Source organism: Vipera berus (genome assembly GCF_964194415.1).
Source record: "Vipera berus genome assembly, chromosome: 1".
Lineage (NCBI taxonomy): Eukaryota > Metazoa > Chordata > Lepidosauria > Squamata > Viperidae > Vipera > Vipera berus.
In genome coordinates, this window is record NC_138202.1 from 250,800,363 (window position 1) to 250,822,660 (window position 22,298).

A 22,298-nucleotide genomic window follows, 5' to 3' on the forward strand; every position below is an offset into this window, starting at 1 on the left:
TAGAGAGTTTCACATATAATTGGGCGTCCCTCAGTTTGGTTAGTACACACCGAACCAGGGCGACATGCTCCTCCAGCGTTGACATGTATATGAGGATGTCATCAAGGTAAACCAGGACCCCCCGGTACAAATGTTCATGCAGGACTTGGTTAATCAATTGCATGAAGACCGCGGGGGCTCCCTGCAGACCAAACGGCATTACCCTGAACTGAAAGCTCCCCAACGGGCAATTGAAAGCCGTCTTCCATTCGTCGCCGGCTTTGATCCGAACACGGTAGTACGCCTCCCTGAGGTCTAATTTGGTGAACACCCGGCCCGTAGCCAAATGGGCCAAAAGGTCCTTCACCAGAGGGAGGGGGTACAAGTGCTCCACACATACCGCGTTAACCCCCCGGTAATCCACGCACAGTCTTAGGGTCCCGTCCTTCTTCTCCCTGAATAGGACAGGGGCCGCCATCTTGGACCGGGCAGGCTGGATGAACCCCCTCCACAGATTCTTATCTATGTATTGTCGAAGCTCCTGCATCTCCCGGGGTGCCATTGCGTACATGCGGGGTTTCGTCAGTTTCGCCCCTGGCTCCAGTTCTATGGCACAGTCCGTGGGGCGGTGGGGCGGCAGGGCATCACACTCTTTCTCGTCGAAGACGTCTGCTAGATCACCGTACTCCCGTGGCACCTGTATCTCATGGCCAGCTCCCACCCCCGCAGCCCTCTCAGGCCCACCGGCCCCCTCCGGACCCATGAAGGTATGCTTTGCAGGGGGCTGGGGCCCCGTCCCTAGACGAAGGTGTCGGCACCCCCCCTCCCACCAGACCGTGGGACCCCATCTGTCCAACCATGCGAGCCCCAGGATGACCGCCTCCGTCATGGACGGCACCACGACAAACCGTAGGGTCTCCCAGTGTGTACCTAACTCCATCCTCACCGGTGCCGTCACATGCGTGATGGGTGCTCCGCCCAGAAGGGACCCGTCCACCTGCTGGAACCGGAGAGGTTTGGGGAGCCGCTGAAGGGGGATGCCGGCCTCCCTTGCCGTTTCCAGGCTGATAAGGCAGCGCGTGCTACCTGTATCGATCAAAGCTTTACATTCCCTCCTTTCGCCTGTTTGTGGGCTTATCAACATCACAGGCAACACAAAGGGGCACACTGGAGCACTTACCATCGGGTCCTCCTCATACTCATGGTCCTCAGACCCGTCGGATGTATCGGTCCGCCCATCCGCCGGCCCCTCTGGGCGCAGCGGGGTTGACGTTCGGGGTGTTTTGTCGGTCACCTGATACGCCGTTCTGGAGCGCTCTGCGGTTCTCCTGGGAGTTGGGACCCGTGCCACCGGAGGGTTGGGCCCTGGCCGGGGCGGTGGTAATGGGCAGTCCACTGCCCTGTGGCCCGGTTGGTCACAACGGAAGCAGCAAAACGTTGGACGGGGCGCCGGTAGGGGGGCGGGTTGTGACACCACCAGCCCGGGCTTCCGGCCCTCGGCTTTCGGCTCTCCCGCGGCCCGCCATGCTCCAGTGGCCGCTTCAGGCCTGCCCCGGGTGTCCTGCAAACCAATATCTAGCTCCACCGCCACCCTGAACCAGTCCTGAAGCCGTGCCGGGACCCCCCGCACCACACATGCCCGCCGGAGAGCTCCATCAAGGCCGGCCCGAAAGTGGTGCACCAGTAAGCGCTCGGGCCACGAGCGCAACCTGCCCGCAACCCTGCGGAACTCGTGCACGTACTCCTCCGCTGGCCGTCCTCGCTGCCTGATGGTTAAGACCTCGGCTTCTGCACGGTGCATACGGGAAACATCTTCGAACCGGACGCGCAAGGCATCCAGGAATAGCCCAACGTCGCCGAGTTCACGGGCGTGATCACTGTAAAGATCCGCTGCCCAGGTCGCAGCCTCTCCCTGAAGGCATGCGGTGACCGCCACCACCATCGCCCACTGTGATGTGTAGGCCTGGGCATACCCGTCCAGATGGTTAATCACCTGACCCAGGAACATAGCCAGGCGGTCGGGGTGGCCATCGTAGGTTGCGGTGAGTGGTGGGGGTCCCCATACCATACCCGGACCCCAATGCCCAACAGATGAAGGGGCTTGGGCCTGGGACGCCCCCGCCGACCTGGGTGCCGGACGACCAGGGGCCTGGTCAGGTGTTGGCCATGCTTCTCGCCCCCCTTGTGCTCGTGTGGATGAGGGCCGAATGCCACCCTCCCCGGGCATCTTGAACTTCGGGCTGGCCAGTCGGAAACGAGACGTTGCTGGCTGACTGGGTGGCCCCCCAAGAGACCACTGGCCTGTGTCTCCTTCAGGGCCCATGGCCGCCCAGGAACCGCTGTCACATGCCCCGACCTCTCCGAACCTATCCCGTAGCACGTCCATAGTCTGGCTACCCGGGGCGGTTGAATAGCTCCATTCCTCGCCGTCGTCATCGGTCAGCCGGCGCTCCCTCCAACCCAGTGGAGCCCCACTGGGCCGGCCCATTCGCCCTTGCTCGTGTCCCGTGCGGCCCAGGACCGAGCTCAGCCACCACTCCCCCCCCAGGGTCTGGCTGCTAGCACCCTGGGACTCCACCGCGGGGTCTGCTGGTGGTGCTTCCCGCACCTTAGGCCGCACAGCTGGCTGGGCGTCCTCCACTTCCCTCTCCTCGGGTGGTGTTGCCTCCGCCCCGGCCACGCCGGCCTCCTCCAATCCAGTCTCCAAGGCGGCTCCTTGCAAGCCCTCTGCCATGGCACTCAAAGTGAAACACAGCAGAAAGGCAGAAAGGCCGCAATGCTATGGCAACGCTGGCTTTCTGTCAAAACTCGTCCTGCAGCAAGCAGGGCAGAGTGCCGAACACAGGAACGAGAGACCTCCGCTGCGATCTGCAAGCACTTTATTCTCCAAGGCAACAGCCGCAACAAGAAACAAAGCCAGCGTTGGCCGCTACCTGCTGCCAACGCTGTTATATACACACCCAAAACACCCACCCATACTCCACCCAAACCCGTCCACGCCCTCCCATTCCCTATAACTTTCCCACCCCTCCCCTACAAGTCCCTTCGCCCGTCGCCCAACCAGGTAAGCATCCTCCCGCGCGCTGCCGCCACCGTGCTCCACCCCCTCACCACCTCCCTGCCGCGCCCAACTCTGAAACCCCCCGAGGTCGTTCACGCCCGAGGCTCCCAGCCACCCAGGCACTGCGGCAGGAAGGGGCCTGTCCCCCAACGGACCCGCCGGCTCCCAGGCCATACAGCCCCGCGCCCGACTGTCCAGTGTCTCGGCCTGCCTCGCCAAACGTAGTCCCGGTAGCCAAAACTGGGGAAGGGCCGGCGTCGTGCTGCGGGCTCCCGAAACGGCGGTCCCGCTATCAGCCGTAGCTCTTGTACCCTCCCTGGCCGCCGTGAGTGGGCCCAAGCCTCCGCCGGTCAGGTGAGGTGCGGAAGAAGACAACCGGGGTGGCGGCGCGGCCTCCTGAGCCTTCCGGGCCGCCGACGCGCCGCCAGGCGAAGTCAGCTGTTGTGCGGTGGTGGAGGAAGACGGCCGAAGCGGCGGCGCGGCCTCCTGAACCCTCCGGGCCGCCGACGCGCCGCCAGGCGAAGTCAGCTGTTGTGCGGTGGTGGAGGAAGACGGCCGAAGCGGCGGCGCGGCCTCCTGAACCCTCCGGGCTGCCGACGCGCCGCCAGGCGAAGTCAGCTGTTGTGCGGTGGTGGAGGAAGACGGCCGAAGCGGCGGCGCGGCCTCCTGAACCCTACGGGCCGCCGACGCGCCGCCAGGCGAAGTCAGCTGTTGTGCGGTGGTGGAGGAGGACGGTCGAGGCGGCAGCGCGGCCCCCGGAGCCTTCCGGGCCGCTACTGAGCCAATCCTGTCCGGCGCGACCTCGGGAGCCTCGCGGACCGCCGGGGAGGCAGGCAGGTCCGGCGGGCGGCAGGCGGGGGGTGCTGGGGAGGCAGAGGGGCCCCCCCTCGAGTGTCGGGCTCCCGAGGCCCGACACACACAAGCAAACTAAAGTCCTTCAAAGCATCCTAAGCAGACCAAAAGATCCAATAACCCCAGAAGAAACAACAGGACTCAGCTACAACATACAATGTAAGGACTGCAACAACTACTGTGTAGAACAAACAGGCAGAAGACTGGCAGAATGCATCCATGAACACCAACTAGCAGTCAGAAGACATTGCAATGTAGTGGGTCCGATGCAAGGAAGAGACGCCAGCCGGAGTACGTGTTCAGCTCTTTATTGGGGGGTAGCGTACTGGGGAATGAGGGTTACCTGGCCTCCTTAAATACCTGGCCAGGTAAGCGGACAGCCAATGGGGTTGGCCCTAGGTTTCCCACCAAAAACTGGGTTTCCCTCCAAAACCGTTCAGGCCAACGCCCCCTGGTGGCTGTTGCTATGCAGCTGCCTACATACATAACACCCCTCCCCCCCTTAGAGAAGAACCACATAACAACTATAGAACAATTGTGCAACTAGCTACATAACTATATACACTGTGTGTCATGGCAAGGCAACTGTGGGGTGATCACTTGCACACATAGTCCGCCAGGTAGGCAGGTGTCATGTGGGGCCGGGTGGACCGTCTGGGCGTGGCTTGGCCCTGGGCTTAGACAGCTGGTTCATGAGGCCTCTGTGCTGGGTTGAACAGAGCTGGGTTCAGGAGGCCCTCCTCCTCTGGTTCCTGTTCTGTGTTGTTCCCGGTTGGGCTGACCTCTCCTGGGGTGTGGCTATCCTGTTGGGCGTGTGTGGTGCACTCAGGAACCCTTCCTCTGAGCTGATCGATGTGTCACCTTATGTGTCTGTCCCCCTCCACCCCCACGATGTAAGAAAGGGGCCCAGTTTTCTCAACCACTGTCCCCAGAATCCATGGATGCCCTGCCCCATAGTTCCTTGCCCAGACCAGGTCCCCCATGTTGAGAAATATGTGCGCTGGTGATGATGATGATGATGATGATGATGATGATGATGGTGATGATGGTGGCCTATCCGTCTCTGCTGCTACTCGATCTGGGTGTAAACGGTCCAGCTTGGTGATGAGACGCCGTCCCCATCACAGTTCTGCTGGGCTCTTCCCGGGAGCAACGCATGGTGTAGTGTGTTGGGCAAGTAGAAATTTGGCCAGTCTGTGATGCCAATCCCCGCTGATGATGCGCCGGAGTGCGTCCTTGGTCGTGCTTACCATCCGTTCAGCTTGCCCGTTAGTCGATGGATGAAAGGGCGCGGAGGTGGCGTGTCTAATCCAGTTCGCCTTCAAGAACGCCTGGAAATCAGTAGCGGTAAACTGAGGCCCGTTATCGGACACTATTACGTCGGGGAGGCCGTGTGTGGCAAAGAGAGCTCTGAGCACCTGGATGGTCCTAGCTGAGGTCATGTTGGGGACAGGGACTATCTCCAGCCACTTGGAGTGGCTGTCCACTACTACTAAGAACAGTTGGCCCTGAAATGGCCCTGCATAGTCAATGTGGATGTGGGACCAGGGTGTGTGTGTGGCCTCCCACCTGTGTACTGGTGCGCATGGCATTTCTGGCCTGGATCTCTGGCATGTGTAACAGGCCTTGACCCGGTCCTCAATGTCCTTGTCCAACCCCAGCCACCAGAGGTAGCTTCTGGCCAGTGCCTTCATCCGAACCACTCCCGGGTGTCCCTCATGAAAGGATTCCAATACCTTGCCACGGACTGCAGTGGGAATGATGACCCTCCTACCCCAGAGGAGGCAACCCCTGTGTGTGGAGAGCTCGTGACGCCTGGTGAAGTAGGCCTGGAACTGAGGCCCCGGGGACTTGTCCTGCCACCCTGTGCAAACCCATGAGTGTACCCTGCTCATGATGTTGTCGGTGGCTGTGTTGCTGGCAATGTCCTTGGCATGAACTGGGCATTCTGGTAATTCCTGCAAAGCTAGGATCTGCATTGCTGGTGCTGGGTCTGGTTCAGTTGTGTCGAGGGGAAGCCTACTTAAGCCGTCTGCGTGGCCCATCCCCTTTCCTGGCTTGTGCACCAGCTTGCAATTGTAAGCTGCAAGGTAGATGGACCACCGGAGCATTCTGGGGGACAGAATTTGGGGTGTCTGCCTGTCCGTTGTGAACAGGCCCAGGAGTGGTTTGTGGTCCGTGTAAACAGTGAACTCCCTGCCATACAGATAATCGTGGAACTTTTTAATTCCAGCCACGATTGCCATGGCTTCCCTGTCAATTTGGGCGTAGTTCCTTTCTGCTCCAGACAGCGTCCTAGAATAGTAGGCAATGGAGATTTGAGCCCCATTAGGCTCTAGGTGACTGAGAACAGCGCCCACGCCATAAGGGGATGCATCGCACGCAATGCATACGGGCTTTGTTTCTATGAAGTGTGTTACTGTGGACTAGTCAGACAGTAGTGCCTTTAATGCTCTAAAGCTTTGCTCGTGGATGGAAGTCCAGGCCCATGCTGCCTTTTTATCCAGTAACCTGTGAAGTGGCTCTGCAATGGCTGTCTTGTGTGGGAGGAATGTATGATAGAAATTGAGCAGACCCAGGAATGCCTGTAGCTCTGCCTTGTTCTTGGGTGTGGGTGCTAGTTTGATGGCCCTCACCTTGGACTCTGTGGGGTGGATTCCCCTGGCATCTACCCTGAATCCCAAGAATTCTGTGGAGGAAACACCTATGCTGCATTTCTCCCTCTTACGTTTGAGGCCAGCTGTGCGCAGCCTGGACAGCACCTCCCTGAGCCTACCTGCCAGCTCTTCTGCTGATGCTCCTGCAATCAGGATGTCATCAAAATAGGGGCAGACTCCTGGGATGCCCCTGAGTGTCTTCTTCATAACTTCCTGGAAAATGCCAGGAGCAACGCTGACCCCAAACTGCAGCCTGTTCACCCGGAACGCTCCCCTGTGTGTTACTATAGTCTGAATGTCAGCTGTTGCCCTAGTGACTGTGAGTTCCTGGTACGCCTGCGCAAGATCGAGCCTTGCAAAGATGGTGCCGCCTTGGAGGGAAGCGAGAACGTGGCTGACCGTGGGGACCGGGTAAGAGTGCGGGTTTAGGGCGCGGTTCACTGAGCACTTGTAGTCGGCGCAGATCCTTATTTCCCCGTTGGATTTGAGGGGGGTGATGATTGGGGTTTCCCACTCTCCCCCATCTACGGGCTCTAAGATTCCCTGGGCCACCAGTTTATTCAGTTCACACTCGATTTTGTGTTTGAGCACGAAGGGGAACATTCGAGTTAAGCTTGAACGAGATGGGGGGCCCTGTGTATCTGCCCAGCATTCTGTTGAAGACGTCTGTGAACTCCTTGCAGATGGCCTCGATGGAGTCTCCCTGGATCCGGTGGATCCTGGAGACTGTGATTCCCAGGGCCTCAAACCAGTCTAGACCGACCAGGCTGGCTCTCCGGCCCTCTACCACTACAACCTCCAGGTGCTCTTCGCGACCCTTAAACCTCACCGAAACGGTAGCCTCCCCCTTTACCTTGACTGGTGAATTCTGAAAATTGGTCAGGGTTAATTTTGTTGGCCGTAATTTAATCCGCTGCTTGCTCCGGCTATTAATATAGTTAAGGGTCTCATCCGAAATGATTGAGACCACTGATCCGGAGTCAAGCTCCATGCTGCAAAGAACGCCTTGCAAACGGATTGTTAATCTAATTTTGGGTTTGAGCAGCCGGCGGCTACCCATGTGGTTAATGGCCAGCCAGCTCTCAACATAGTCAATTCGCATTTTGGTCGGGGCCCCAGTACCTTCAAACGGTGATTCCTCCGGTTGCAGCTTGTGGATCTCCTCTCGGGGCGGCGGCTATGACAGACCACGGCTATGTGGCCTGTTTTCTTGCAGGCCTGACACGTGGCCGCCAGGAACTTACAGAGGCTGTGCACGTGGTTTCCACCACACCCTGCGCACTTCTGAGGGTTGGTGGTGTTGCCAGGAGGCCTGGGCTTGTCTGGGCATCTGCCTTGCTGGTCGGGGGTCGACGTCCGCTGGAGGAGGTCTATGCTTTGCTCGTCCTCGGCTGTGGTGACCTGCCGGTGGATGCTGGCCGCCTGGCTGCCAGTCCGGGTCTCCTGGACTGCTTGGATGGCCCCGCAGGCCGCCTCGTGGGCCAGGATGGTGTCTTCGGCTTCTTGGAGCGAAACCTCCTCTCTTTCGAACAGGCGCTCTTGCAGCCGCCTGTCTCGTAGGCCGCAAATCAGCCGGTCCCGTAGCTGCTCCTCCAAGTTTGAAAACTTGCAGGTGACAGCGGCTTCTCGTAGGGCAGTGAGGAATTCGGCACCGGACTCATCGGGGCGCTGGTCCCTTTTTTTGAACTGCGACCTCGCGGCCACCTTGGAGCACTGGGGCCTGAAGTGGGCATTGAGCTTGGCAACGAGGTCCCGGTACGCGACGGTGTTGATGGCTTCTGGGGCAAACAGGTTCACGGCGATCTCAAGGAGTGCAGGTCCCCCGATGCAGAGCAGGGCTGCCACCTTTGCGCTGTCCTCTGAGATCTGGTTGAACCGCATGTACAGTTCGGCGTGAGCCCATGTCTCGGGGAGGCGGGTGTCGAATTCATGGGGTTGTCTGGCCCTTGCCATTGCGGTGTTGTTCGGGTCTTGTGTTGTGGATTGCGGTGACCGGCGTGGTCCGGTTGGCTGGCGGCCGCGTTGCGAGGAAGGGAAGAGTCCTCCTTCCTTCAGCGTGCGGTGCGCTCCCCAAGTTACTTCAGCTCCTTGTTGGCAGCAAATCCCACCTTCGTCGCCACTGCAATGTAGTGGGTCTGACGCAAGGAAGAGACGCCAGCCGGAGTACGTGTTCAGCTCTTTATTGGGGGGGTAGCATACTGGGGAATGAGGGTTACCTGGCCTTCTTAAATACCTGGCCAGGTAAGCAGACAGTCAATGGGGTTGGCCCTAGGTTTCCCGCCAAACACTGGGTTTCCCACCAAAACCGTTCAGGCCAACGCCCCCTGGTGGCTGTTGCTATGCAGGTGCCTGCATACATAACAGACATGATGAAAATTCTTTAATTTCACAACCTATAGATAGATCTAACCGTAGTTTCAATTGGGAAAATGTGACCATCCTAGAGCAGGACAAGTCCAAAATTGCCAGGGAATTTCTCAAAGCCTGGCACTCTGACAAATTAGCCATCAATAGACACATAGACATTAAAATCTATTGACTATGCAAAAGAGACTATTGCCCAGCTCAAAAAGGAACAAAAAAGACCCAAGCACCTCTCCACTAGCAATCAGCATAGATTAATTCCAAGGTTAACATCAGACCAACAATCAAGTAAACAATATCCCAATCAAGAAACTGCCAAAGAAGCCAACAGAAAACAGCCCAACCAAAGAATCTCCAAGATCATCCCCACCAGCACTGATAGATAAGCCACTAGAATATAAACTGACAGCCAACTGCACTCCTTACCAGCACTGATAAAGTTACCTAGTTTGGGTAACAAAACGTCCGCAAGAAAACAAGCAAGGTCAGAGAGCACCAATGTAAACAAGCGAAAGGAGACTGTATATATTGGTCTACATCTATTCAGTGTCAATATTACACTTTATCATTGAACCATACATAATTACGTTAATTACAAGTTAATGTTTCCTTATCTACGTATTTTATACATTTCTTGTATATACCCTTTGCAAATGTGTATTTTTGCATCCTGTTTCCTTGAATCTGAAATATGTTATATTTGAAACAAGAAATAGATTAAGATGAACTGTAGTGGATTCTGTGAATTGCATGTTTTGGGGCTACACTAGATTCTATTTTGGAAGATAGTATTATTTTGCTTAAAGAGAATACTTTAAAACTGATTTTCTCCCCAATATCTCTATATTAAACAAAGCAAGTATAGAATTAAGATAAATAGTGCTCTCATCTGAAAGGAGTACATATTTGACAAATGTGTAGGAAATGAAAATATTAACTCTTGTTATCAAGGACATTTCTTTCAAGGACAAAGATATATAAAGAACTTCAAAAAATTCAAAAGTATACTGTGCTGTGCAGTAAATTCTAAAATACAAATTTCTCTTATCTTTTCACAAGGATTTTGAAGTAGAAGTTTTTCGTAAGTAAAACAATTGGCTAACATCTGTTGTTTACATTAAAAATTGATTGGTTTGGGGTACTTGGCATTTTATTCATTCATTCATTCATTCTGCATCCTTCTATCTGATCAGACGCTCAAGAAGTCTAACAAAACTTTCAAATGAAAACAGAATGTAAAATGTTAAAAATATTGATTTAAATTAATAAAATAGTTGAAAGGCTGGGAAGATGTGCTAAATGTGGGTGGGACGACACAATTCCCAATAGCCATTGGCCACTAGTACAGATCTTTCTGAAAGTGTAAGCATCATCTACCGGTATATTTATCTTCCACTACTTACAGCTTTGGAATTTTGTTCCAATTGCAACTCTTAAAAACTTCTCAACAGTAGTCCCACGCAAAATGTACTGCAGTAACCCTATTTGGAAGAAGTAGATTTGATCAATGATTCAGGGGCAATGTGATGCCTCCAACTACAAAAATATATTGTACAAGCTCTATAGTTTGCAATCCATGGTTTGGAGTATGGGGATTACAGTACAGTGGGGAAATTCTATAAGTGTGCCTTGTCAAGGGAGAAATATTTTTTCAATTGAATCCATGCCACAACATTAATACACATGGTATTTTATATATATAGCAAGTGTATATGTGTGTTATGTATGTATATGGGTAGATATTTACTTTCTTTTGAGGGCAGGCAACAGAATTTCATTTTTAATTTGGGCCAGGGTGCTCACAGTAAAAAAATGACAATATAGTTTATTTTATCTTATGTCTTATCTTATACTGCACAGCACAGTATACTTTTGAATTTTTCAAAGAAACAAAAAATGCTAAGCCTCGGTTATGATTCTGAATTCTCACCCAAATAGCAAAGTTACTATGGCTTTCTGTAAAGGGGCCACATAGCAGTTATTTTTTGTAAAACTGAGAATCATATCACAATAACCACTTAATTAAGCAACAGTAGTGGTATAGATATAAGTACAAACATTTTTAAAAGTTTTCATCTAGACATTTTTAGACATTCTCAGAATTATGAAGGGGTATTGTTCACACCCTAAGAGTTGTTTTGTACATTACAGAACAAACTCATGCTGACTTTCTGTGCCCAGTAAATTATACATAATTTCAGCAATTACCAGGCTGTGTTTGATGAAATATGCCATAGCATGCACATCAGTGTAACAGTCCAAAACTTTTATAATATTTGTTTCTTTGTATGTAATCAATGTGAACTTTACACAAGAAATGTTGAAGCTATAATGAGGTCAGCCAGAGTTAATTGTTCTGGGGGTAATTAGAATAGTTTTATCAGTATCTTAGCTGCTAATAAGGAACAGTTTAAGGCTTCCAAAACATGGACAGGTTTGGTTGTTCATAACTATCCAACTACTTTGCACTGTGTTGTAAATGTATTCTTTTCCACAATAGAGTAATCATAAAAAGGAAGGCAAGCAGGAAGGCAGTGTTGTATAAAGGCAATAAAAACCACTTCTATATTGTTTCTAAGAAAATATTTTGTCAGCAGCAGCTGATCTTTGTTAAAGGGATATGCTACCAATTTTTACAGTATGTTACTATGTCTACCAACCACTTCCCAGCATAATCCTTTCTAACATTTATTTAATTGCATTACTGTCTTGGACTGGACTTTTTCTTCAGCTGTAAACATGTCCAGATTATATATTCTCACACAGGAAAAAGGAGCTTAATTAGTTATTTGGAAACAATGGTTTAAAGTTGTCAGCTGTCTTCTGATTCCCAAATACATTCTCTGATAAGAATATTTGGATATATTGCTTTTAATCAGGTTATTGTTTTTGTTAATTTTATTTTTGATGTTTGCCACCCAGAGTCTCTCTCTTAGAAAAGGTGTTCACAAACACATAAAATCTTTTGCATTTTAGTATTTAATGACTATGGGCCTCACAGTTTAAGGATTGATATTATAGTACAGTTAGGCTATGCTGTGTTTTGCTCACATGTAAGTGACAGATTGGATGCCAAATTTTGGTTTTAATATAGTTTTTATCTGTTATTATGTTATTCTAGAATTTTTAACTGGATATTCCTTGAGTGTTTTTAATGTTTTGGTCTCTGGTGTTTTACTGTAATAAACTTACTTGACTTGACTTAACACAAACCCACAAGATGGAAAAGCATTCCTTTTGATTTCTATCTTGATTTACAGAGGAAGGAGCACTCCAGATAGATAGATAGATAGATAGATAGATAGATAGATAGATAGATAGATAGATAGATAGATAGATAGATAGATAGATAGATAGACAGACAGACAGACAGACAGACAGACAGACAGACAGACAGACAGACAGACAGACAGACAGACAGACACAGACAGACTTTATTGTCTTCTTTTTACTGTGGGCACAGTGACACACATTAAAAATGAATTTTCGTTGCTTGCTCTCAAAAGTGTACACATTCATAACACACATTTAAACATGCTATATACAACATATGCATAAACCTACATGCTAACATATAAATATTTATCATTGTCCATCTTGAATACATAGCAGAAAGAGGAAGCTTTAGAGTTCACAAGTTTAATATTGTATGGAACAAAGCCAAATCTGGATGTTCTGCTTCGGATACCATGAAGCCTCCTCCCAGAAGGTAATAAGGAAAACAGGTCATGAAGAGGATGTGTCCCAGACAATCTTATGAACCCTGCTCAAGCAACGCTTATGGGCTATGTCCTGGATGGAAGGGAGGGAACTGCCAATCTTTTCTGCCATTCTTACCACTCTCTGTACCGTCTTCCTGTCTGAAGCAGTGTTACTCCCAAACCAAACTGTAATGCTGTATGACAAGATGTTCTTGATCGTTCCTCTGTAGAAAGTGGTAAGGACAGGGAAGGAAGATGTACTTTTCTCATGCAACACAGAAAATGCAGGTGCTGCTGTGCTCGCTTTACCGGTGTCTCGCTGTTGAGCGATCAAGCCAGCCTACTCATTAACTGCACACCCAGAAATTTGATGCTGATAACCATCTCCACAGGTGAATCATTATTAATATACATAAGTTTGCTAAATATGTTTCTAGCAGTAACATAGTTTAAAGTATTATGAAAAAAATAAATGTTGCGTAGCACTGAAAAGGAAAGCTAACAATTTATTATAAGAAAATTCTTGGGTTCCAAATTTCAGGAAAAGTGAAACATTGTGACCTTAAGAGATAAATTGATATAGAGAATTAAGTCCCAAATACAAGCAGCACAATTAATTATTAGTTGCTCACAGCTTTTGTGTATATTAACTGCTGTTTTGGTCAAGCACAGTGTTAATAAAGGTGTCCCCAATTAATTTCAAAGGGATAGTAGTGGATGCTTAAATTGTTAGTTTAACACCCTGAGCTTTCCTAGTGAATGGTCCTGGAAAGAATGTTATTATGTCTTGCATTGATTCAATCAAAGGCATAAAAGTAAATCTTTGCTTTGATTATATTAGCAATGGAGAAAGGTATTAAACGAAGAGCTTTTGCCTTGATTCAATCAAGGATGGAAAGATATCAGTGGAAAATCTTTCCCTTTGGACTAGTCCTGTTCATATGGCCAGTAGCAGGTGGGAATTTTGGATATAGAGGAAAAATTTATTTGTTACAAAATAAGTGAATGTGATTTTTGAATTATATAAACAATTTGGAATCTATCATACACAATATAAATTTATCAAGTCTGGGACATTCAAAAAAGATTAGTTTTTTACAATGGAAGTGACATACAGCCTTAAATTTATAGTCTTGAACTGAAAATATGCATTCATTCTCTGCTTACTGGTTTTCTATTGGTATAATAGAAAAACCAATCAATACTTCACCACATGGTCAAGATTTAATGCTGTATGTAAAAGAGCTGTTTTCCACAAGTTTTTGTCCTTTTTCTTTTTTCCTCATTTTCTTTCTTTTTTTAAATTCTTTTTTTTTCTTCATTTCTGATTTGACTACAGTTTTAAAAATTGAGGGAGTAAATTTAATGGGCAGGTAAGTATTGGAATAGCCACTTCTGCTACTACAAATAATATGGATATAAGCCTATCTGTTTTATTATTCAACCCTGTTTTACAAAATCAGCCGCTGTGCTTAGGAAGAGATTCTTAAATCTCATAAGTCAATGTATTTGTGTTCCTCTGTGTATATACAGTGGTTACCAAGCTTCAGCTTTAGAAAGATTAACTTAAACTCAACTTTTCTGATTACGTACTATGCATGCAACAGAGTGCACACACACAAAAATCATAACTACAATTCATAAGCAGAGTATACATGACAGTAGGGAAATTATTTAAATTCTTATGTTAGCATCTAGATCCTAAAGTCCACTATTTCCATATGTAGCTAAGTTTATACTGGCTTGGTCTAATTTATAAAAGACTTAATGAAATGTTCATAATTTAGATTAATTGTAATAAATAAGAAGCAATTAGCAAGTGGTCTGAATGAAAGTCTAAGATGGGACATTTGCTGAGAATAAGCCTCTATATTCTGGACGTATTTGACTTGTCTGTTCTCTACTTCTGGGTAGTTCATTCTTAGGTTACTATCTCACTGATACACTTCATCTTTTCTAAGCCCTGTTCAAAAACTTAATTATGTCTTATACATTATTTACAAGAATCAGAATAACTTGCCCTGATTCTTCTGGCATCACATGCTTTCAAGACTTTATGCTATTACTTCTGGCTTTTTCTTTTTTTTCTTTTTTTTTCTTTTTTAAGGGGAGAAGGCTAACTATTTCTATTGACATATGGCAAAATGCAATTTGTATAGACACCTTCAAAATCTATATTTTTTTACATAGCATTAGCCCTTAACTTGGCTTAAGCAGCAGTTGACCCATCATTACAGCAACTCTTCATTTTCCATTTCATGTCCTCTTTATGAAAGTTTTCTTTTAACTTATGTCCACTGCAAACTTTTTAAAAAAACCTTTAGAATCCACATCTGAAACTGAAATATTATCATTCCAGATGTTAGGTGAATTACACAGTTTCATCTTAGGATAGCATCTCCTCTCATCCATCTTATCCAGCATTTGATAATGTAACTTGGTTCCAACTTTAATGACTTTTTGAAAACAAGCACCCTAGAATAAGGTAGATTATACTCCTGCACATTCTTATAATCAGATCAGAAGCTTATGTTTAATCTTTTTTTCTGCCCACTGCTTTTCATGGCAGCAATGAACTCTCCTGTCTTTTCTCTTTCTCTGTTGGGCACTGCTAGCACAAAACTCTCCACCATGACTCACCCCTTTCATGACACCTCCTCAGCTCTGGCTTTCAGTTAAGTAGCAATATGAAATTGGTGATAATGACTTCAACTGGTCCTCACCTTATCTGACAGAAAGGGAGAAGGAATTTGGTAATGGTCAAAATTCAGATTCCCATCATGGACATATGTTCCATTGCCACACAGATGTTTATCTAGTCTAATTGGAACCAAAAATATATTGCACAACATATCTAATGGAGATAATGGTATTTACCATATTACACTGTTTTGTCCAGTGGAAGTGCTATTTGAAGATGCTCCAAGAGGAAACTAGAAAGAACTTGAGTATCTAATTCTATGGTAATGGAACACATTAGGGAACCAACACACTGAGATGAGTAACACTTTGTAGAATACTCTACTGAGTTGACAGATGACAGAAGCCAATTTCATTAAGCTTTTAATTTTTCTGCAAAATATAGTTGCTGTCAACACTGCTAACATCGGATGTTCTTGCTTTGACAATATATGAAGATGAAGCCATTTTCCCCTTAACTTGTGTGTTACTTTTATTTTATTTTTTATTTTATTTTTAATTCCATTTATATCCCGCCCTTCTCCGAAGACTCAGGGCGGCTTACAAACTTAGCAGCAGCCTTCATTCTATGTATATGCCTGCTTATTAGGGCTTTCACACACACCCCAAGCGGCATTATTACAAAGTCAGCTTAATTGCCCCCAACAATCTGGGTCCTCATTTTACCTACCTCGGAAGGATGGAAGGCTGAGTCAACCTTGAGCCTGGTGGGATGCGAACCTGCACTAATTGCAGGCAGCTGGTGTTACTTAAGGAGGCATTACCCCACTGCTCCACCAAGGCTCTTTTATTATTTTATTATAATGCTTCTGTTGTGTCTTTTTAATCTGAATATATTCAGATTAAATCTGAATATATTAAATACTTTTAGAGTTAGAATTAGATGATACTGGGGGGGAAGAGGAAGAATGTGTATGGGAATTAGTTAGACATAACAATATCGTAGTAGAGTGTTTTTCAAGGTTGTTTGAAATAAGAGATGATGAGAAATAGTGGGTTGGAGAACTGGAGGGAAGGTATGCATTTCAAACTAATTGGAGAATGTGATTTATGACTGTTAATTAGAGGAGGGAATTGTGCTTTGATACCATGTGTTTAGGGGAGGGGAATTCAGATTTTGGTTTCAACCATGTACGTGTTGATGCCATGCTACTCGAATAAAGATTCTTTAAGGTAAACAATGCCTCAAACTTCTTTGAAGAGTTTAATCTGTCAGAACCATGACAGCTGCTTTCTTGCAAAAGATACCTGCTGCCTTCTCAAAGGGAATAAGACCAAGAAAATAATGAATTCTCAGCTGAGGCCTCAATAGATTATATAGGAAACTATCAAACCAAATATAGATAATAGTACACAAGGAGGTTCCACATATTTTAATAACAATAGCATGTAGTTTTATATACATAGCGCTGCCCCATAGCGCTTCACAGCCTTCTCTGGTCGGTTTACAATATAGAAGCATTATTTGCATATTTCACCCAACAATCTGGGTCCTCATTTTATTTATATCACAAGGCTGAGTTAACCTTGAGCCCCATCACCACGGCTCATACCGCCTAGTACGTTTGTGGATCCAGCTAGACTTGATAATCATTGTATCATCTGTCATGAGCCAGGTGCCTTGTCAAATGATTCCTAAGGATCTTTATACATGTTATTGCTGTTGGCAAAACTTTTGGGATTACTAAAAGCCTGGGGTTCCTATCACCCAATTTATTTGCTCTCCTTTTTGAAAGAAATGGGGAAAGAGCAGGAAAGAAATAGGGCTTCCTTGCCCTTTTTGATTCTGAATGGTTTGATTCTTGATACCTGACATGTTTGTGAGGTTTTAAACAATTATAGGAAGAAGCCTGAGTTAGTTCTGAATCATATTTATTAAGACAAACAAATAAAACCTTATGAACTATGGAGTCAATCTATATGAGCTACTTCCTTGGCCAAAACAGAGATAACATGCTGGGTTATTATTGACTGATTACTTCCCTCGTATAACCTCTTATCTGTAGCTTCAAGCACACAAGACTTCTATCCCATGCTGCTTTCGGTCAATTACATTTCTTAACTTCAGCAACCTGCAGTTTTTTTAAATACATCAACAATCAGACAGCAATATCTTTTTATATCAATTCCCTATGGTGGACAGAAATAAATTAAGCAGTGGTATGATTCTTTTTTTTAAAAAAAAGTTAACTCAATATTTATGAAATTGGTGTGGTAGATTTTTATTTATGACTTATAATGCAATCAGATGACATGACAAATACATGCTAGCACTTTTCTTCATGCACTCATACAGTGTCTCTCAAACAGCAGGAAATCATTCTTTGACTGTTTGCTTTGACTTCTTTGACCTACAGCATAGTGTTTGATTCTTAGATTCAGCAGAAGCCTACCATAGGGTATAAACAACTTTCTTAAAGTTTCTTTTTGATGCATGAATTTCTTCAGCACGAGTTCTCTTCACAATGTCAGCAGCCAAAAAGTGAAACAACTCTTTATAACATGTTTTCTTCCCAGAAGACCCACTTCAGGCAACTTCAAACCAAATTCACTAAAGTCTCTGAAGAAGTTCATCTGCCCTTTGTGAGTGGTTATTTTTCCATATGATGAAGTCCCAAAACACTAGCTGGCCAACTAAGTTTATTCACAGAAAATAACAAATCAGATAATCCAACTTTTTCAGGAACAGCAAATTGTCAATTCAAATGCAAAACTCAAGGATTTATTCTGAGATAAACAAATAGGATGCAGTGGCCTAAACATCCTATATTAAATTAATAGTGAGCTGAAAATACCAAATGAAAAGAGACTCAAAAGCAAATAGTGAGCCCAAATCTCACAACAGAAAGGAAATAAAAAACAAACAGGAAAGATGCATGCATGAATAAATATAGAATTAAAACAAAGAAGGCTTTTATTTTAAATATATTTCAGCAATATAAGTTTTGATCAACATGATTATCCTGTAGTGAGATAGGAAACATGAGATAAAAAACAGAAAATCTCATTTTAAGACAGTTGGGTAGACGATGCACTGAAATCATGCAATCATTTTTTCAGAGGAAGACATAGTTTAAAACATGACTGACTGGTTAATTAAGGAGAGAAAATGAAGGTTGATTCAAAAAAATCTTAAACACATTTTTTAAGTCTTAAGCTGTTGGTGTTTTCAAGGAAGAGAAAATGGCAGTCATGACACTGATATCCCTTTCTTTGTGTGTCATATAAAGAGGCGAACTCTACCTTAAACAAAATGAAAGTGGAACTGGTTGATTTTATTTACTTTATTAGGATTTGAACTAACCTATGCAAATAGTCTAGAATTCCATAATGAATCCTAGAATTTATTATGGAAGTGATGCAGTTTCTCTTTGAGGAAGTAAAGAGCAAATATATCTGGTCTTAGTCAGGCACAGCTCCTTGTACAAGTGGTCCTCATTTAATGACTGCAGTTGGGACTGGTAACTCAGATGGTAAACGAAGCAGTCATTAAGCAGTCACAACTGAACTTTTGATCTTACTTTGGCTTTTCTTTTCTTTACAGACCTGCAGAGGTCATAAATGTGAGGATTGGTCACAAACTTTCTTTTTCATTACTGTTCTACTGTAACTGCAAAATAAATAATGAATATATAATGAATAATGTTATTGTAAAAGATATAGAAGTAATTGGCTTTATGTTTGTGAAAGCCTGATTCTGAGTATGTATGAATGAGGATGCATTGCCTGTGCTAAAGGTCAAGGGAATTGGCATGTAAATACTGTTCCCTTAATTTCTATATGAGATTTAGCTTGAAATAGAAAATTGTTTTGGAGTTGAATATCAAATTAAAGGCTTGAATAGGGAATAGGGTTAGGGTTAGGATAAATGAGGCAGTTGCTGTTACATGTACAGTAGTGGCCAAAATTGTGGAAACCTTTTGGGAAAAGTGTACAGTAAAAATGCCACCTTTGGTTAAGTTTACACTAATTTTTCTTCTAATTTCTTTATAACTGTAGCCTTGTTCACTTAATAATACAATTTTACATTGCTTTCTGGGCAACCAGTCAACTCTTTGCACCATTACTTTAATTTTATTACATTTTACAAGCTCACTAAATGAAAGGAAAAAGAAAACCAACCAACTTGATAGCGATCACATAACACACTAACAAATGTCCTCTCAGCTTCAATACATGACATCAATAACTGAATCCTACTGTGATCTGATTGGCTCATTGCCAAAACAAGATGACACCTGATTGGCTCTCTAAACACTCATGCTCATTGGCTGCAATCAGATGAAGGAAAGCTACCTGGTATCAACCTAAGCAAGTTGTGCTTCCTTTTTCTGGTTATTTGGCTATAACTTTTCATAGAATACAGTACAGATAATTGAACAAACTATGTTGCATTACATTCTTGATTAAATTATCTTTCCATTGATATATAATTTTATGGTACTACTCCAAAAAAAGTGGCATTATTAGCCATCAAACCTCAAAAATACACTTTTCCCAAAAGGTTTCCACAATTTTGGCCACTACTGTAATACATTTTGTTTGCTTGCTTGTTTGTTTATTTGTTCCTCCAAGATTTGAAAAAAGTATCAGTGATTATTGACTAAATCCACTATTTGTACAGAAGTCCCTTCTGAATCTTCAGAATGCTTTGAACTTGGAAATAAGGGAACCACATTGCTTCATAAACCTACTTCAAGGCAACATTTTGCACAGATTTCATTAAGTGAAGCAATCCCTCAAAGATGTGTATAGCTCTAATCTTAATGCAAGTCACTTGAGGAAGAAGATAATGAAAATAGTCATATCTGTTCTTCCCCACTTCTTTTAATTATAACAGTGGCTTGGATAAGCTGGAAATCACTGGATCAATAAGTTGTATGACCTAGCTTTATTGTGTGTATTGTGAGTTAGGACTACACCAGAATTAATTTTGAAGAAAATTTCCAATTCAAATCTCCAAAATGACTTGTAGGTTTGAATCAAATTGGTTGCCTCCAATCCATATTGGCACAATTCAAATATGTTTGATTATTCAAAAGATATATGTGTGTGCCTGTATAAATGGGGAAGTATGGAACTTACCATATTTTCATAGCTTGCCTATACTACTGCTTCTTAGATCTTCATATACTGCTTAGATGCAATAATATCAACATTTTAATTAAAGAAGAAATAACAGATTGTCTTCTTTGAAAGTGATCCAAATATTTTGACAATGATGGTGATTCAAGCCATGATAAACTTCATTTAGGAACTACATTTGGCTGACAACTCAGATATTCTGAAATTAAAATGCAACCATGCTCTCTTTATGCTCCCCCATCAATTAAATGAACTATTCTTTGCCAATGACACCAACCTATGAAGCAACTATTTCATTTATGATATTTTCCAATGGACACAAATCAATATTTGAGAAGTTGTTTATATTTCAGCCTTGTGATCTCTGGAAATCATGGAAGAAATAGTAATGCTTACATCTGCATGCCAGCATTCACCAGGAATTTAAGCACATTTTCTTAGTGCTTCAAATGTTGGTGTTATGTTTGTGACAGCTGAGTTGTATATTTGCAACAAAGAGTTCCATAGCCAGCTGGGTGAATTTAGGCCAGTCATTCTCTCAGCCCAACTCCACTCAGACGGTTATTGTTATATGGAAAATAGGAGGAGGAAGGTCTATTAGGTGTTCACTGCCTTGAGTTATTTATAAAAAAATAATAATAAATGCATAATCTAAAATTAATAAATAGACCACCCAAAAGCTGAACCCCACATTGCTTTGCTTGTATAACAAGAAGAAAGGGAAGTTTCTTATGGATAAACCACATTAACTATTCAGTTTCATAGGTGAATAGTTACTTTCCCTATGTTTGATAACTTTAAGATTTACATTTTATCTTTAATAGAATATTATAGTCAGATACATTTACAGATACATTTACATTTACACACACACACACACACACACACACACACACACACATATATATATATATATATATATATATATATATATATATATATATATATATATATATATATATATATATATATATATATATATATATATATACACACACACACAAACTAAGCAAACACTGGGATGAAATAAGAAAAACTAAAACAGTTTTTATTGCTAAAAGATCAAGCTTTCGTTGGCTAACTGCCAACATCATCAGGATGGAAATGCTGGGGTGGGGAGATCGTGTTTATACTGTTGGTGTCTGCACTCTGCTCATGGAGCGCACCACCAATCTGTTTGTTGAGGTCGGCCGTATTTCTTTGAGTTGTCGCACATCCGTTTTGGGGGGATGTAGTTGTCTCTGAGTGCCTGTTGTCAAAAGTGAATTGCTGATAGTTCCATGTGTTGTAGCCATAGCTCTAGTCATTGCCCGTGTTCTCCTACCAGAGGTTCTAAATATTTGCTGCTCTTCTTCCCTGTGTTCTACAATGCAGGGTGGTTGTGTGTTAGTGCAATCTTGATTTTAACACAATGAGGCACTCTGTGAATGCTTGCGCTGTTTGCCTCCATATCGTGCACATCGTTCCTCTTCCCAATTCCTTAGTGCCTGGTATGCAGGGGGGAGGTCATCCCACTTAAAGAGGCAGCAAAAACTTTCTTTCTGCTTAAATACATGTGTTCTCGGTGTTTGGAAGGAATGAAACAGACATGTCAGTAAAAGCAAAAATGACAAAAACAGCCAGCCAAGCCAGGCATACAGCAACCCTGCCCAAAGCAAGTAGTATAAGTACACATAAAAACCCAGCAAACCCATTCTCTCTTGTCCAAAATATTGGATAATGTTACTTGGTTCAGCAATGAGAGGTTTGCAAGGAGGAATCTCAACTCAGTGAACACCTGTATCCTAATACGAATATTCCACCATTCTCATTCCAATGTTATCTTTCACCTACTGAAAGTTGGCAAGCAGAACATCAATAGCCTGGCAAGAAGAACATAGTTAATCCAAATACATATAG